The sequence below is a fragment of the Mytilus galloprovincialis genome, chromosome 4 (genome assembly GCF_965363235.1).
Source record: "Mytilus galloprovincialis chromosome 4, xbMytGall1.hap1.1, whole genome shotgun sequence".
Lineage (NCBI taxonomy): Eukaryota > Metazoa > Mollusca > Bivalvia > Mytilida > Mytilidae > Mytilus > Mytilus galloprovincialis.
Genome location: NC_134841.1, coordinates 89,471,324 through 89,491,552, shown reverse-complemented (window position 1 = coordinate 89,491,552; position 20,229 = coordinate 89,471,324).

Genomic DNA, 20,229 nt, shown 5'->3' with positions numbered 1-20,229 from the left:
GTAAGTGGTTAAGGGGTTCTTACTTAGTCATCTATCTCTCATATTGGTCTGAAAAAGAGATAGAAATAGGGGTTTCTGTACATTAACTAGACATTATTTTTGACAAAGAATGTATTTATGATGCTATATCAGCAAGATTAAATGGTTTATTCATTTTCCATGCAAATATCATTAGTTGTTAATATTTTCTGACAGTGAAAAGCACAATAAAGGCAAATTGATTATGTAAGGGGACATAATTTAACTTAATGCATACATGAGAAATAGACAAACAGTCAACTTAGAGATGTATTCTTGTACATATATTGTCAAACAGATTTTGGAATAATAGTTAACTGCAATCTAAAGACTCTTGTTGTATTGCCCTCATAATCTGGAAATGTTTAAAGTAATATAAGGCATGCTGTAAAATGTGGAATGGACTTTAATATCAGTTTTCATGATTTGGTGCTTAAACTGTTTCTTTTTGTCAGATTAACCATAAACATAGTTGGTCATCCAATAATTCCTCCTGAATCACCATGTTTGACTTCTGTGTTGATTTGAAACATAATATATTTGGGTTTTGTTCACTCCTTAAGTAAAAATGGTAAAATGAAAAAAAAGTGAAAATCTGCCAGATGGGGTAGGGATGTAATGTTTCATTTTTTTTGGTAAGAAATGAGTGCAGACTAGTATTCTTTATTGTAATATGTTCCAAAGTAAGAAGTCTATGAATCATAGGTGTCATGACTGGTTTCAAGTTTGTTATGTCTTGGTTAAGGGGGATATATATTTTTACACTAAATCAATAAAGGAACTTTTTTTACCCATGCAATTTGTAAGTTTATCAATAAAAAGTTGATTAAGGGCAACTATGATAAAAACAAGCCTTAAATTCCACCCCTGAGAGTAAAAATTGCTGATTCAGCAAATTTTGGCTGATGTGTAGGTAATAATGTAAAAATTTACCTAGAAAGTAGAACTTCATTATTTTTATGTAACTTGCAAATTATTTTTAATTATAAATGCTCGCTTTAACTTTTCGCAGTGTCTGACACATGTGCAACCACTGAAATTTGAGACGCGACATTCTTCGGTTGCATGTACATCCTATTATTTTCACCGAAATAAATAAATTGCATAATTTCTTATTTTTTTCAACACAAGTACAGCTATACTAGTTTTCTTGAGGTTTAATTTGTAGTTCTAATGTAAAATGACACCAGAAGGAGCTTTTGGGGAACCAGTAAGTGGTTAAGGGGTTCTTACTTAGTCATCTATCTCTCATATTGGTCTGAAAAAGAGATAGAAATAGGGGTTTCTGTACATTAACTAGACATTATTTTTGACAAAGAATGTATTTATGATGCTATATCAGCAAGATTAAATGGTTTATTCATTTTCCATGCAAATATCATTAGTTGTTAATATTTTCTGACAGTGAAAAGCACAATAAAGGCAAATTGATTATGTAAGGGGACATAATTTAACTTAATGCATACATGAGAAATAGACAAACAGTCAACTTAGAGATGTATTCTTGTACATATATTGTCAAACAGATTTTGGAATAATAGTTAACTGCAATCTAAAGACTCTTGTTGTATTGCCCTCATAATCTGGAAATGTTTAAAGTAATATAAGGCATGCTGTAAAATGTGGAATGGACTTTAATATCAGTTTTCATGATTTGGTGCTTAAACTGTTTCTTTTTGTCAGATTAACCATAAACATAGTTGGTCATCCAATAATTCCTCCTGAATCACCATGTTTGACTTCTGTGTTGATTTGAAACATAATATATTTGGGTTTTGTTCACTCCTTAAGTAAAAATGGTAAAATGAAAAAAAAGTGAAAATCTGCCAGATGGGGTAGGGATGTAATGTTTCATTTTTTTTGGTAAGAAATGAGTGCAGACTAGTATTCTTTATTGTAATATGTTCCAAAGTAAGAAGTCTATGAATCATAGGTGTCATGACTGGTTTCAAGTTTGTTATGTCTTGGTTAAGGTGGCACGGTAGTATTTGCATTCCAGAATTTAGGTTGCTCTTTTGTGTACCCTACTTAGGTAAATGTATCTAAACAGTGTGATTGGACAAAAAATACAGTATCAACTGAACATACTTTCCCAAACTGAGGGATGAATCAGGTGTAGAAAAATATGAAATAATTTTACATACAGATGAAAATGAATTTTTGAGAATTTTTTTAAATTTTGTATTCACTGCACCATAAAATACCTAAAAGTACTAGTGGCCTTAGGTTTTTAAAAATAGCAAAAAAAGTAAACGGTCATGATACATATTCAAATTCATTTTTGAATAGTAAAATGAAAGTACTTCAGTTAACTGTGAATGTAGAATTTTTTGCGGTGTTAGAAAGTGGTGAAAATTCTAAAAAGGCTATCATTATCCCTTATGGGCCAGGAAATACTACCGTGCCACCTTAAGGGGGATATATATTTTTACACTAAATCAATAAAGGAACTTTTTTTACCCATGCAATTTGTAAGTTTATCAATAAAAAGTTGATTAAGGGCAACTATGATAAAAACAAGCCTTAAATTCCACCCCTGAGAGTAAAAATTGCTGATTCAGCAAATTTTGGCTGATGTGTAGGTAATAATGTAAAAATTTACCTAGAAAGTAGAACTTCATTATTTTTATGTAACTTGCAAATTATTTTTAATTATAAATGCTCGCTTTAACTTTTCGCAGTGTCTGACACATGTGCAACCACTGAAATTTGAGACGCGACATTCTTCGGTTGCATGTACATCCTATTATTTTCACCGAAATAAATAAATTGCATAATTTCTTATTTTTTTCAACACAAGTACAGCTATACTAGTTTTCTTGAGGTTTAATTTGTAGTTCTAATGTAAAATGACACCAGAAGGAGCTTTTGGGGAACCAGTAAGTGGTTAAGGGGTTCTTACTTAGTCATCTATCTCTCATATTGGTCTGAAAAAGAGATAGAAATAGGGGTTTCTGTACATTAACTAGACATTATTTTTGACAAAGAATGTATTTATGATGCTATATCAGCAAGATTAAATGGTTTATTCATTTTCCATGCAAATATCATTAGTTGTTAATATTTTCTGACAGTGAAAAGCACAATAAAGGCAAATTGATTATGTAAGGGGACATAATTTAACTTAATGCATACATGAGAAATAGACAAACAGTCAACTTAGAGATGTATTCTTGTACATATATTGTCAAACAGATTTTGGAATAATAGTTAACTGCAATCTAAAGACTCTTGTTGTATTGCCCTCATAATCTGGAAATGTTTAAAGTAATATAAGGCATGCTGTAAAATGTGGAATGGACTTTAATATCAGTTTTCATGATTTGGTGCTTAAACTGTTTCTTTTTGTCAGATTAACCATAAACATAGTTGGTCATCCAATAATTCCTCCTGAATCACCATGTTTGACTTCTGTGTTGATTTGAAACATAATATATTTGGGTTTTGTTCACTCCTTAAGTAAAAATGGTAAAATGAAAAAAAAGTGAAAATCTGCCAGATGGGGTAGGGATGTAATGTTTCATTTTTTTTGGTAAGAAATGAGTGCAGACTAGTATTCTTTATTGTAATATGTTCCAAAGTAAGAAGTCTATGAATCATAGGTGTCATGACTGGTTTCAAGTTTGTTATGTCTTGGTTAAGGGGGATATATATTTTTACACTAAATCAATAAAGGAACTTTTTTTACCCATGCAATTTGTAAGTTTATCAATAAAAAGTTGATTAAGGGCAACTATGATAAAAACAAGCCTTAAATTCCACCCCTGAGAGTAAAAATTGCTGATTCAGCAAATTTTGGCTGATGTGTAGGTAATAATGTAAAAATTTACCTAGAAAGTAGAACTTCATTATTTTTATGTAACTTGCAAATTATTTTTAATTATAAATGCTCGCTTTAACTTTTCGCAGTGTCTGACACATGTGCAACCACTGAAATTTGAGACGCGACATTCTTCGGTTGCATGTACATCCTATTATTTTCACCGAAATAAATAAATTGCATAATTTCTTATTTTTTTCAACACAAGTACAGCTATACTAGTTTTCTTGAGGTTTAATTTGTAGTTCTAATGTAAAATGACACCAGAAGGAGCTTTTGGGGAACCAGTAAGTGGTTAAGGGGTTCTTACTTAGTCATCTATCTCTCATATTGGTCTGAAAAAGAGATAGAAATAGGGGTTTCTGTACATTAACTAGACATTATTTTTGACAAAGAATGTATTTATGATGCTATATCAGCAAGATTAAATGGTTTATTCATTTTCCATGCAAATATCATTAGTTGTTAATATTTTCTGACAGTGAAAAGCACAATAAAGGCAAATTGATTATGTAAGGGGACATAATTTAACTTAATGCATACATGAGAAATAGACAAACAGTCAACTTAGAGATGTATTCTTGTACATATATTGTCAAACAGATTTTGGAATAATAGTTAACTGCAATCTAAAGACTCTTGTTGTATTGCCCTCATAATCTGGAAATGTTTAAAGTAATATAAGGCATGCTGTAAAATGTGGAATGGACTTTAATATCAGTTTTCATGATTTGGTGCTTAAACTGTTTCTTTTTGTCAGATTAACCATAAACATAGTTGGTCATCCAATAATTCCTCCTGAATCACCATGTTTGACTTCTGTGTTGATTTGAAACATAATATATTTGGGTTTTGTTCACTCCTTAAGTAAAAATGGTAAAATGAAAAAAAAGTGAAAATCTGCCAGATGGGGTAGGGATGTAATGTTTCATTTTTTTTGGTAAGAAATGAGTGCAGACTAGTATTCTTTATTGTAATATGTTCCAAAGTAAGAAGTCTATGAATCATAGGTGTCATGACTGGTTTCAAGTTTGTTATGTCTTGGTTAAGGTGGCACGGTAGTATTTGCATTCCAGAATTTAGGTTGCTCTTTTGTGTACCCTACTTAGGTAAATGTATCTAAACAGTGTGATTGGACAAAAAATACAGTATCAACTGAACATACTTTCCCAAACTGAGGGATGAATCAGGTGTAGAAAAATATGAAATAATTTTACATACAGATGAAAATGAATTTTTGAGAATTTTTTTAAATTTTGTATTCACTGCACCATAAAATACCTAAAAGTACTAGTGGCCTTAGGTTTTTAAAAATAGCAAAAAAAGTAAACGGTCATGATACATATTCAAATTCATTTTTGAATAGTAAAATGAAAGTACTTCAGTTAACTGTGAATGTAGAATTTTTTGCGGTGTTAGAAAGTGGTGAAAATTCTAAAAAGGCTATCATTATCCCTTATGGGCCAGGAAATACTACCGTGCCACCTTAAGGGGGATATATATTTTTACACTAAATCAATAAAGGAACTTTTTTTACCCATGCAATTTGTAAGTTTATCAATAAAAAGTTGATTAAGGGCAACTATGATAAAAACAAGCCTTAAATTCCACCCCTGAGAGTAAAAATTGCTGATTCAGCAAATTTTGGCTGATGTGTAGGTAATAATGTAAAAATTTACCTAGAAAGTAGAACTTCATTATTTTTATGTAACTTGCAAATTATTTTTAATTATAAATGCTCGCTTTAACTTTTCGCAGTGTCTGACACATGTGCAACCACTGAAATTTGAGACGCGACATTCTTCGGTTGCATGTACATCCTATTATTTTCACCGAAATAAATAAATTGCATAATTTCTTATTTTTTTCAACACAAGTACAGCTATACTAGTTTTCTTGAGGTTTAATTTGTAGTTCTAATGTAAAATGACACCAGAAGGAGCTTTTGGGGAACCAGTAAGTGGTTAAGGGGTTCTTACTTAGTCATCTATCTCTCATATTGGTCTGAAAAAGAGATAGAAATAGGGGTTTCTGTACATTAACTAGACATTATTTTTGACAAAGAATGTATTTATGATGCTATATCAGCAAGATTAAATGGTTTATTCATTTTCCATGCAAATATCATTAGTTGTTAATATTTTCTGACAGTGAAAAGCACAATAAAGGCAAATTGATTATGTAAGGGGACATAATTTAACTTAATGCATACATGAGAAATAGACAAACAGTCAACTTAGAGATGTATTCTTGTACATATATTGTCAAACAGATTTTGGAATAATAGTTAACTGCAATCTAAAGACTCTTGTTGTATTGCCCTCATAATCTGGAAATGTTTAAAGTAATATAAGGCATGCTGTAAAATGTGGAATGGACTTTAATATCAGTTTTCATGATTTGGTGCTTAAACTGTTTCTTTTTGTCAGATTAACCATAAACATAGTTGGTCATCCAATAATTCCTCCTGAATCACCATGTTTGACTTCTGTGTTGATTTGAAACATAATATATTTGGGTTTTGTTCACTCCTTAAGTAAAAATGGTAAAATGAAAAAAAAGTGAAAATCTGCCAGATGGGGTAGGGATGTAATGTTTCATTTTTTTTGGTAAGAAATGAGTGCAGACTAGTATTCTTTATTGTAATATGTTCCAAAGTAAGAAGTCTATGAATCATAGGTGTCATGACTGGTTTCAAGTTTGTTATGTCTTGGTTAAGGGGGATATATATTTTTACACTAAATCAATAAAGGAACTTTTTTTACCCATGCAATTTGTAAGTTTATCAATAAAAAGTTGATTAAGGGCAACTATGATAAAAACAAGCCTTAAATTCCACCCCTGAGAGTAAAAATTGCTGATTCAGCAAATTTTGGCTGATGTGTAGGTAATAATGTAAAAATTTACCTAGAAAGTAGAACTTCATTATTTTTATGTAACTTGCAAATTATTTTTAATTATAAATGCTCGCTTTAACTTTTCGCAGTGTCTGACACATGTGCAACCACTGAAATTTGAGACGCGACATTCTTCGGTTGCATGTACATCCTATTATTTTCACCGAAATAAATAAATTGCATAATTTCTTATTTTTTTCAACACAAGTACAGCTATACTAGTTTTCTTGAGGTTTAATTTGTAGTTCTAATGTAAAATGACACCAGAAGGAGCTTTTGGGGAACCAGTAAGTGGTTAAGGGGTTCTTACTTAGTCATCTATCTCTCATATTGGTCTGAAAAAGAGATAGAAATAGGGGTTTCTGTACATTAACTAGACATTATTTTTGACAAAGAATGTATTTATGATGCTATATCAGCAAGATTAAATGGTTTATTCATTTTCCATGCAAATATCATTAGTTGTTAATATTTTCTGACAGTGAAAAGCACAATAAAGGCAAATTGATTATGTAAGGGGACATAATTTAACTTAATGCATACATGAGAAATAGACAAACAGTCAACTTAGAGATGTATTCTTGTACATATATTGTCAAACAGATTTTGGAATAATAGTTAACTGCAATCTAAAGACTCTTGTTGTATTGCCCTCATAATCTGGAAATGTTTAAAGTAATATAAGGCATGCTGTAAAATGTGGAATGGACTTTAATATCAGTTTTCATGATTTGGTGCTTAAACTGTTTCTTTTTGTCAGATTAACCATAAACATAGTTGGTCATCCAATAATTCCTCCTGAATCACCATGTTTGACTTCTGTGTTGATTTGAAACATAATATATTTGGGTTTTGTTCACTCCTTAAGTAAAAATGGTAAAATGAAAAAAAAGTGAAAATCTGCCAGATGGGGTAGGGATGTAATGTTTCATTTTTTTTGGTAAGAAATGAGTGCAGACTAGTATTCTTTATTGTAATATGTTCCAAAGTAAGAAGTCTATGAATCATAGGTGTCATGACTGGTTTCAAGTTTGTTATGTCTTGGTTAAGGTGGCACGGTAGTATTTGCATTCCAGAATTTAGGTTGCTCTTTTGTGTACCCTACTTAGGTAAATGTATCTAAACAGTGTGATTGGACAAAAAATACAGTATCAACTGAACATACTTTCCCAAACTGAGGGATGAATCAGGTGTAGAAAAATATGAAATAATTTTACATACAGATGAAAATGAATTTTTGAGAATTTTTTTAAATTTTGTATTCACTGCACCATAAAATACCTAAAAGTACTAGTGGCCTTAGGTTTTTAAAAATAGCAAAAAAAGTAAACGGTCATGATACATATTCAAATTCATTTTTGAATAGTAAAATGAAAGTACTTCAGTTAACTGTGAATGTAGAATTTTTTGCGGTGTTAGAAAGTGGTGAAAATTCTAAAAAGGCTATCATTATCCCTTATGGGCCAGGAAATACTACCGTGCCACCTTAAGGGGGATATATATTTTTACACTAAATCAATAAAGGAACTTTTTTTACCCATGCAATTTGTAAGTTTATCAATAAAAAGTTGATTAAGGGCAACTATGATAAAAACAAGCCTTAAATTCCACCCCTGAGAGTAAAAATTGCTGATTCAGCAAATTTTGGCTGATGTGTAGGTAATAATGTAAAAATTTACCTAGAAAGTAGAACTTCATTATTTTTATGTAACTTGCAAATTATTTTTAATTATAAATGCTCGCTTTAACTTTTCGCAGTGTCTGACACATGTGCAACCACTGAAATTTGAGACGCGACATTCTTCGGTTGCATGTACATCCTATTATTTTCACCGAAATAAATAAATTGCATAATTTCTTATTTTTTTCAACACAAGTACAGCTATACTAGTTTTCTTGAGGTTTAATTTGTAGTTCTAATGTAAAATGACACCAGAAGGAGCTTTTGGGGAACCAGTAAGTGGTTAAGGGGTTCTTACTTAGTCATCTATCTCTCATATTGGTCTGAAAAAGAGATAGAAATAGGGGTTTCTGTACATTAACTAGACATTATTTTTGACAAAGAATGTATTTATGATGCTATATCAGCAAGATTAAATGGTTTATTCATTTTCCATGCAAATATCATTAGTTGTTAATATTTTCTGACAGTGAAAAGCACAATAAAGGCAAATTGATTATGTAAGGGGACATAATTTAACTTAATGCATACATGAGAAATAGACAAACAGTCAACTTAGAGATGTATTCTTGTACATATATTGTCAAACAGATTTTGGAATAATAGTTAACTGCAATCTAAAGACTCTTGTTGTATTGCCCTCATAATCTGGAAATGTTTAAAGTAATATAAGGCATGCTGTAAAATGTGGAATGGACTTTAATATCAGTTTTCATGATTTGGTGCTTAAACTGTTTCTTTTTGTCAGATTAACCATAAACATAGTTGGTCATCCAATAATTCCTCCTGAATCACCATGTTTGACTTCTGTGTTGATTTGAAACATAATATATTTGGGTTTTGTTCACTCCTTAAGTAAAAATGGTAAAATGAAAAAAAAGTGAAAATCTGCCAGATGGGGTAGGGATGTAATGTTTCATTTTTTTTGGTAAGAAATGAGTGCAGACTAGTATTCTTTATTGTAATATGTTCCAAAGTAAGAAGTCTATGAATCATAGGTGTCATGACTGGTTTCAAGTTTGTTATGTCTTGGTTAAGGTGGCACGGTAGTATTTGCATTCCAGAATTTAGGTTGCTCTTTTGTGTACCCTACTTAGGTAAATGTATCTAAACAGTGTGATTGGACAAAAAATACAGTATCAACTGAACATACTTTCCCAAACTGAGGGATGAATCAGGTGTAGAAAAATATGAAATAATTTTACATACAGATGAAAATGAATTTTTGAGAATTTTTTTAAATTTTGTATTCACTGCACCATAAAATACCTAAAAGTACTAGTGGCCTTAGGTTTTTAAAAATAGCAAAAAAAGTAAACGGTCATGATACATATTCAAATTCATTTTTGAATAGTAAAATGAAAGTACTTCAGTTAACTGTGAATGTAGAATTTTTTGCGGTGTTAGAAAGTGGTGAAAATTCTAAAAAGGCTATCATTATCCCTTATGGGCCAGGAAATACTACCGTGCCACCTTAAGGGGGATATATATTTTTACACTAAATCAATAAAGGAACTTTTTTTACCCATGCAATTTGTAAGTTTATCAATAAAAAGTTGATTAAGGGCAACTATGATAAAAACAAGCCTTAAATTCCACCCCTGAGAGTAAAAATTGCTGATTCAGCAAATTTTGGCTGATGTGTAGGTAATAATGTAAAAATTTACCTAGAAAGTAGAACTTCATTATTTTTATGTAACTTGCAAATTATTTTTAATTATAAATGCTCGCTTTAACTTTTCGCAGTGTCTGACACATGTGCAACCACTGAAATTTGAGACGCGACATTCTTCGGTTGCATGTACATCCTATTATTTTCACCGAAATAAATAAATTGCATAATTTCTTATTTTTTTCAACACAAGTACAGCTATACTAGTTTTCTTGAGGTTTAATTTGTAGTTCTAATGTAAAATGACACCAGAAGGAGCTTTTGGGGAACCAGTAAGTGGTTAAGGGGTTCTTACTTAGTCATCTATCTCTCATATTGGTCTGAAAAAGAGATAGAAATAGGGGTTTCTGTACATTAACTAGACATTATTTTTGACAAAGAATGTATTTATGATGCTATATCAGCAAGATTAAATGGTTTATTCATTTTCCATGCAAATATCATTAGTTGTTAATATTTTCTGACAGTGAAAAGCACAATAAAGGCAAATTGATTATGTAAGGGGACATAATTTAACTTAATGCATACATGAGAAATAGACAAACAGTCAACTTAGAGATGTATTCTTGTACATATATTGTCAAACAGATTTTGGAATAATAGTTAACTGCAATCTAAAGACTCTTGTTGTATTGCCCTCATAATCTGGAAATGTTTAAAGTAATATAAGGCATGCTGTAAAATGTGGAATGGACTTTAATATCAGTTTTCATGATTTGGTGCTTAAACTGTTTCTTTTTGTCAGATTAACCATAAACATAGTTGGTCATCCAATAATTCCTCCTGAATCACCATGTTTGACTTCTGTGTTGATTTGAAACATAATATATTTGGGTTTTGTTCACTCCTTAAGTAAAAATGGTAAAATGAAAAAAAAGTGAAAATCTGCCAGATGGGGTAGGGATGTAATGTTTCATTTTTTTTGGTAAGAAATGAGTGCAGACTAGTATTCTTTATTGTAATATGTTCCAAAGTAAGAAGTCTATGAATCATAGGTGTCATGACTGGTTTCAAGTTTGTTATGTCTTGGTTAAGGGGGATATATATTTTTACACTAAATCAATAAAGGAACTTTTTTTACCCATGCAATTTGTAAGTTTATCAATAAAAAGTTGATTAAGGGCAACTATGATAAAAACAAGCCTTAAATTCCACCCCTGAGAGTAAAAATTGCTGATTCAGCAAATTTTGGCTGATGTGTAGGTAATAATGTAAAAATTTACCTAGAAAGTAGAACTTCATTATTTTTATGTAACTTGCAAATTATTTTTAATTATAAATGCTCGCTTTAACTTTTCGCAGTGTCTGACACATGTGCAACCACTGAAATTTGAGACGCGACATTCTTCGGTTGCATGTACATCCTATTATTTTCACCGAAATAAATAAATTGCATAATTTCTTATTTTTTTCAACACAAGTACAGCTATACTAGTTTTCTTGAGGTTTAATTTGTAGTTCTAATGTAAAATGACACCAGAAGGAGCTTTTGGGGAACCAGTAAGTGGTTAAGGGGTTCTTACTTAGTCATCTATCTCTCATATTGGTCTGAAAAAGAGATAGAAATAGGGGTTTCTGTACATTAACTAGACATTATTTTTGACAAAGAATGTATTTATGATGCTATATCAGCAAGATTAAATGGTTTATTCATTTTCCATGCAAATATCATTAGTTGTTAATATTTTCTGACAGTGAAAAGCACAATAAAGGCAAATTGATTATGTAAGGGGACATAATTTAACTTAATGCATACATGAGAAATAGACAAACAGTCAACTTAGAGATGTATTCTTGTACATATATTGTCAAACAGATTTTGGAATAATAGTTAACTGCAATCTAAAGACTCTTGTTGTATTGCCCTCATAATCTGGAAATGTTTAAAGTAATATAAGGCATGCTGTAAAATGTGGAATGGACTTTAATATCAGTTTTCATGATTTGGTGCTTAAACTGTTTCTTTTTGTCAGATTAACCATAAACATAGTTGGTCATCCAATAATTCCTCCTGAATCACCATGTTTGACTTCTGTGTTGATTTGAAACATAATATATTTGGGTTTTGTTCACTCCTTAAGTAAAAATGGTAAAATGAAAAAAAAGTGAAAATCTGCCAGATGGGGTAGGGATGTAATGTTTCATTTTTTTTGGTAAGAAATGAGTGCAGACTAGTATTCTTTATTGTAATATGTTCCAAAGTAAGAAGTCTATGAATCATAGGTGTCATGACTGGTTTCAAGTTTGTTATGTCTTGGTTAAGGGGGATATATATTTTTACACTAAATCAATAAAGGAACTTTTTTTACCCATGCAATTTGTAAGTTTATCAATAAAAAGTTGATTAAGGGCAACTATGATAAAAACAAGCCTTAAATTCCACCCCTGAGAGTAAAAATTGCTGATTCAGCAAATTTTGGCTGATGTGTAGGTAATAATGTAAAAATTTACCTAGAAAGTAGAACTTCATTATTTTTATGTAACTTGCAAATTATTTTTAATTATAAATGCTCGCTTTAACTTTTCGCAGTGTCTGACACATGTGCAACCACTGAAATTTGAGACGCGACATTCTTCGGTTGCATGTACATCCTATTATTTTCACCGAAATAAATAAATTGCATAATTTCTTATTTTTTTCAACACAAGTACAGCTATACTAGTTTTCTTGAGGTTTAATTTGTAGTTCTAATGTAAAATGACACCAGAAGGAGCTTTTGGGGAACCAGTAAGTGGTTAAGGGGTTCTTACTTAGTCATCTATCTCTCATATTGGTCTGAAAAAGAGATAGAAATAGGGGTTTCTGTACATTAACTAGACATTATTTTTGACAAAGAATGTATTTATGATGCTATATCAGCAAGATTAAATGGTTTATTCATTTTCCATGCAAATATCATTAGTTGTTAATATTTTCTGACAGTGAAAAGCACAATAAAGGCAAATTGATTATGTAAGGGGACATAATTTAACTTAATGCATACATGAGAAATAGACAAACAGTCAACTTAGAGATGTATTCTTGTACATATATTGTCAAACAGATTTTGGAATAATAGTTAACTGCAATCTAAAGACTCTTGTTGTATTGCCCTCATAATCTGGAAATGTTTAAAGTAATATAAGGCATGCTGTAAAATGTGGAATGGACTTTAATATCAGTTTTCATGATTTGGTGCTTAAACTGTTTCTTTTTGTCAGATTAACCATAAACATAGTTGGTCATCCAATAATTCCTCCTGAATCACCATGTTTGACTTCTGTGTTGATTTGAAACATAATATATTTGGGTTTTGTTCACTCCTTAAGTAAAAATGGTAAAATGAAAAAAAAGTGAAAATCTGCCAGATGGGGTAGGGATGTAATGTTTCATTTTTTTTGGTAAGAAATGAGTGCAGACTAGTATTCTTTATTGTAATATGTTCCAAAGTAAGAAGTCTATGAATCATAGGTGTCATGACTGGTTTCAAGTTTGTTATGTCTTGGTTAAGGTGGCACGGTAGTATTTGCATTCCAGAATTTAGGTTGCTCTTTTGTGTACCCTACTTAGGTAAATGTATCTAAACAGTGTGATTGGACAAAAAATACAGTATCAACTGAACATACTTTCCCAAACTGAGGGATGAATCAGGTGTAGAAAAATATGAAATAATTTTACATACAGATGAAAATGAATTTTTGAGAATTTTTTTAAATTTTGTATTCACTGCACCATAAAATACCTAAAAGTACTAGTGGCCTTAGGTTTTTAAAAATAGCAAAAAAAGTAAACGGTCATGATACATATTCAAATTCATTTTTGAATAGTAAAATGAAAGTACTTCAGTTAACTGTGAATGTAGAATTTTTTGCGGTGTTAGAAAGTGGTGAAAATTCTAAAAAGGCTATCATTATCCCTTATGGGCCAGGAAATACTACCGTGCCACCTTAAGGGGGATATATATTTTTACACTAAATCAATAAAGGAACTTTTTTTACCCATGCAATTTGTAAGTTTATCAATAAAAAGTTGATTAAGGGCAACTATGATAAAAACAAGCCTTAAATTCCACCCCTGAGAGTAAAAATTGCTGATTCAGCAAATTTTGGCTGATGTGTAGGTAATAATGTAAAAATTTACCTAGAAAGTAGAACTTCATTATTTTTATGTAACTTGCAAATTATTTTTAATTATAAATGCTCGCTTTAACTTTTCGCAGTGTCTGACACATGTGCAACCACTGAAATTTGAGACGCGACATTCTTCGGTTGCATGTACATCCTATTATTTTCACCGAAATAAATAAATTGCATAATTTCTTATTTTTTTCAACACAAGTACAGCTATACTAGTTTTCTTGAGGTTTAATTTGTAGTTCTAATGTAAAATGACACCAGAAGGAGCTTTTGGGGAACCAGTAAGTGGTTAAGGGGTTCTTACTTAGTCATCTATCTCTCATATTGGTCTGAAAAAGAGATAGAAATAGGGGTTTCTGTACATTAACTAGACATTATTTTTGACAAAGAATGTATTTATGATGCTATATCAGCAAGATTAAATGGTTTATTCATTTTCCATGCAAATATCATTAGTTGTTAATATTTTCTGACAGTGAAAAGCACAATAAAGGCAAATTGATTATGTAAGGGGACATAATTTAACTTAATGCATACATGAGAAATAGACAAACAGTCAACTTAGAGATGTATTCTTGTACATATATTGTCAAACAGATTTTGGAATAATAGTTAACTGCAATCTAAAGACTCTTGTTGTATTGCCCTCATAATCTGGAAATGTTTAAAGTAATATAAGGCATGCTGTAAAATGTGGAATGGACTTTAATATCAGTTTTCATGATTTGGTGCTTAAACTGTTTCTTTTTGTCAGATTAACCATAAACATAGTTGGTCATCCAATAATTCCTCCTGAATCACCATGTTTGACTTCTGTGTTGATTTGAAACATAATATATTTGGGTTTTGTTCACTCCTTAAGTAAAAATGGTAAAATGAAAAAAAAGTGAAAATCTGCCAGATGGGGTAGGGATGTAATGTTTCATTTTTTTTGGTAAGAAATGAGTGCAGACTAGTATTCTTTATTGTAATATGTTCCAAAGTAAGAAGTCTATGAATCATAGGTGTCATGACTGGTTTCAAGTTTGTTATGTCTTGGTTAAGGGGGATATATATTTTTACACTAAATCAATAAAGGAACTTTTTTTACCCATGCAATTTGTAAGTTTATCAATAAAAAGTTGATTAAGGGCAACTATGATAAAAACAAGCCTTAAATTCCACCCCTGAGAGTAAAAATTGCTGATTCAGCAAATTTTGGCTGATGTGTAGGTAATAATGTAAAAATTTACCTAGAAAGTAGAACTTCATTATTTTTATGTAACTTGCAAATTATTTTTAATTATAAATGCTCGCTTTAACTTTTCGCAGTGTCTGACACATGTGCAACCACTGAAATTTGAGACGCGACATTCTTCGGTTGCATGTACATCCTATTATTTTCACCGAAATAAATAAATTGCATAATTTCTTATTTTTTTCAACACAAGTACAGCTATACTAGTTTTCTTGAGGTTTAATTTGTAGTTCTAATGTAAAATGACACCAGAAGGAGCTTTTGGGGAACCAGTAAGTGGTTAAGGGGTTCTTACTTAGTCATCTATCTCTCATATTGGTCTGAAAAAGAGATAGAAATAGGGGTTTCTGTACATTAACTAGACATTATTTTTGACAAAGAATGTATTTATGATGCTATATCAGCAAGATTAAATGGTTTATTCATTTTCCATGCAAATATCATTAGTTGTTAATATTTTCTGACAGTGAAAAGCACAATAAAGGCAAATTGATTATGTAAGGGGACATAATTTAACTTAATGCATACATGAGAAATAGACAAACAGTCAACTTAGAGATGTATTCTTGTACATATATTGTCAAACAGATTTTGGAATAATAGTTAACTGCAATCTAAAGACTCTTGTTGTATTGCCCTCATAATCTGGAAATGTTTAAAGTAATATAAGGCATGCTGTAAAATGTGGAATGGACTTTAATATCAGTTTTCATGATTTGGTGCTTAAACTGTTTCTTTTTGTCAGATTAACCATAAACATAGTTGGTCATCCAATAATTCCTCCTGAATCACCATGTTTGACTTCTGTGTTGATTTGAAACATAATATATTTGGGTTTTGTTCACTCCTTAAGTAAAAATGGTAAAATGAAAAAAAAGTGAAAATCTGCCAGATGGGGTAGGGATGTAATGTTTCATTTTTTTTGGTAAGAAATGAGTGCAGACTAGTATTCTTTATTGTAATATGTTCCAAAGTAAGAAGTCTATGAATCATAGGTGTCATGACTGGTTTCAAGTTTGTTATGTCTTGGTTAAGGGGGATATATATTTTTACACTAAATCAATAAAGGAACTTTTTTTACCCATGCAATTTGTAAGTTTATCAATAAAAAGTTGATTAAGGGCAACTATGATAAAAACAAGCCTTAAATTCCACCCCTGAGAGTAAAAATTGCTGATTCAGCAAATTTTGGCTGATGTGTAGGTAATAATGTAAAAATTTACCTAGAAAGTAGAACTTCATTATTTTTATGTAACTTGCAAATTATTTTTAATTATAAATGCTCGCTTTAACTTTTCGCAGTGTCTGACACATGTGCAACCACTGAAATTTGAGACGCGACATTCTTCGGTTGCATGTACATCCTATTATTTTCACCGAAATAAATAAATTGCATAATTTCTTATTTTTTTCAACACAAGTACAGCTATACTAGTTTTCTTGAGGTTTAATTTGTAGTTCTAATGTAAAATGACACCAGAAGGAGCTTTTGGGGAACCAGTAAGTGGTTAAGGGGTTCTTACTTAGTCATCTATCTCTCATATTGGTCTGAAAAAGAGATAGAAATAGGGGTTTCTGTACATTAACTAGACATTATTTTTGACAAAGAATGTATTTATGATGCTATATCAGCAAGATTAAATGGTTTATTCATTTTCCATGCAAATATCATTAGTTGTTAATATTTTCTGACAGTGAAAAGCACAATAAAGGCAAATTGATTATGTAAGGGGACATAATTTAACTTAATGCATACATGAGAAATAGACAAACAGTCAACTTAGAGATGTATTCTTGTACATATATTGTCAAACAGATTTTGGAATAATAGTTAACTGCAATCTAAAGACTCTTGTTGTATTGCCCTCATAATCTGGAAATGTTTAAAGTAATATAAGGCATGCTGTAAAATGTGGAATGGACTTTAATATCAGTTTTCATGATTTGGTGCTTAAACTGTTTCTTTTTGTCAGATTAACCATAAACATAGTTGGTCATCCAATAATTCCTCCTGAATCACCATGTTTGACTTCTGTGTTGATTTGAAACATAATATATTTGGGTTTTGTTCACTCCTTAAGTAAAAATGGTAAAATGAAAAAAAAGTGAAAATCTGCCAGATGGGGTAGGGATGTAATGTTTCATTTTTTTTGGTAAGAAATGAGTGCAGACTAGTATTCTTTATTGTAATATGTTCCAAAGTAAGAAGTCTATGAATCATAGGTGTCATGACTGGTTTCAAGTTTGTTATGTCTTGGTTAAGGGGGATATATATTTTTACACTAAATCAATAAAGGAACTTTTTTTACCCATGCAATTTGTAAGTTTATCAATAAAAAGTTGATTAAGGGCAACTATGATAAAAACAAGCCTTAAATTCCACCCCTGAGAGTAAAAATTGCTGATTCAGCAAATTTTGGCTGATGTGTAGGTAATAATGTAAAAATTTACCTAGAAAGTAGAACTTCATTATTTTTATGTAACTTGCAAATTATTTTTAATTATAAATGCTCGCTTTAACTTTTCGCAGTGTCTGACACATGTGCAACCACTGAAATTTGAGACGCGACATTCTTCGGTTGCATGTACATCCTATTATTTTCACCGAAATAAATAAATTGCATAATTTCTTATTTTTTTCAACACAAGTACAGCTATACTAGTTTTCTTGAGGTTTAATTTGTAGTTCTAATGTAAAATGACACCAGAAGGAGCTTTTGGGGAACCAGTAAGTGGTTAAGGGGTTCTTACTTAGTCATCTATCTCTCATATTGGTCTGAAAAAGAGATAGAAATAGGGGTTTCTGTACATTAACTAGACATTATTTTTGACAAAGAATGTATTTATGATGCTATATCAGCAAGATTAAATGGTTTATTCATTTTCCATGCAAATATCATTAGTTGTTAATATTTTCTGACAGTGAAAAGCACAATAAAGGCAAATTGATTATGTAAGGGGACATAATTTAACTTAATGCATACATGAGAAATAGACAAACAGTCAACTTAGAGATGTATTCTTGTACATATATTGTCAAACAGATTTTGGAATAATAGTTAACTGCAATCTAAAGACTCTTGTTGTATTGCCCTCATAATCTGGAAATGTTTAAAGTAATATAAGGCATGCTGTAAAATGTGGAATGGACTTTAATATCAGTTTTCATGATTTGGTGCTTAAACTGTTTCTTTTTGTCAGATTAACCATAAACATAGTTGGTCATCCAATAATTCCTCCTGAATCACCATGTTTGACTTCTGTGTTGATTTGAAACATAATATATTTGGGTTTTGTTCACTCCTTAAGTAAAAATGGTAAAATGAAAAAAAAGTGAAAATCTGCCAGATGGGGTAGGGATGTAATGTTTCATTTTTTTTGGTAAGAAATGAGTGCAGACTAGTATTCTTTATTGTAATATGTTCCAAAGTAAGAAGTCTATGAATCATAGGTGTCATGACTGGTTTCAAGTTTGTTATGTCTTGGTTAAGGTGGCACGGTAGTATTTGCATTCCAGAATTTAGGTTGCTCTTTTGTGTACCCTACTTAGGTAAATGTATCTAAACAGTGTGATTGGACAAAAAATACAGTATCAACTGAACATACTTTCCCAAACTGAGGGATGAATCAGGTGTAGAAAAATATGAAATAATTTTACATACAGATGAAAATGAATTTTTGAGAATTTTTTTAAATTTTGTATTCACTGCACCATAAAATACCTAAAAGTACTAGTGGCCTTAGGTTTTTAAAAATAGCAAAAAAAGTAAACGGTCATGATACATATTCAAATTCATTTTTGAATAGTAAAATGAAAGTACTTCAGTTAACTGTGAATGTAGAATTTTTTGCGGTGTTAGAAAGTGGTGAAAATTCTAAAAAGGCTATCATTATCCCTTATGGGCCAGGAAATACTACCGTGCCACCTTAAGGGGGATATATATTTTTACACTAAATCAATAAAGGAACTTTTTTTACCCATGCAATTTGTAAGTTTATCAATAAAAAGTTGATTAAGGGCAACTATGATAAAAACAAGCCTTAAATTCCACCCCTGAGAGTAAAAATTGCTGATTCAGCAAATTTTGGCTGATGTGTAGGTAATAATGTAAAAATTTACCTAGAAAGTAGAACTTCATTATTTTTATGTAACTTGCAAATTATTTTTAATTATAAATGCTCGCTTTAACTTTTCGCAGTGTCTGACACATGTGCAACCACTGAAATTTGAGACGCGACATTCTTCGGTTGCATGTACATCCTATTATTTTCACCGAAATAAATAAATTGCATAATTTCTTATTTTTTTCAACACAAGTACAGCTATACTAGTTTTCTTGAGGTTTAATTTGTAGTTCTAATGTAAAATGACACCAGAAGGAGCTTTTGGGGAACCAGTAAGTGGTTAAGGGGTTCTTACTTAGTCATCTATCTCTCATATTGGTCTGAAAAAGAGATAGAAATAGGGGTTTCTGTACATTAACTAGACATTATTTTTGACAAAGAATGTATTTATGATGCTATATCAGCAAGATTAAATGGTTTATTCATTTTCCATGCAAATATCATTAGTTGTTAATATTTTCTGACAGTGAAAAGCACAATAAAGGCAAATTGATTATGTAAGGGGACATAATTTAACTTAATGCATACATGAGAAATAGACAAACAGTCAACTTAGAGATGTATTCTTGTACATATATTGTCAAACAGATTTTGGAATAATAGTTAACTGCAATCTAAAGACTCTTGTTGTATTGCCCTCATAATCTGGAAATGTTTAAAGTA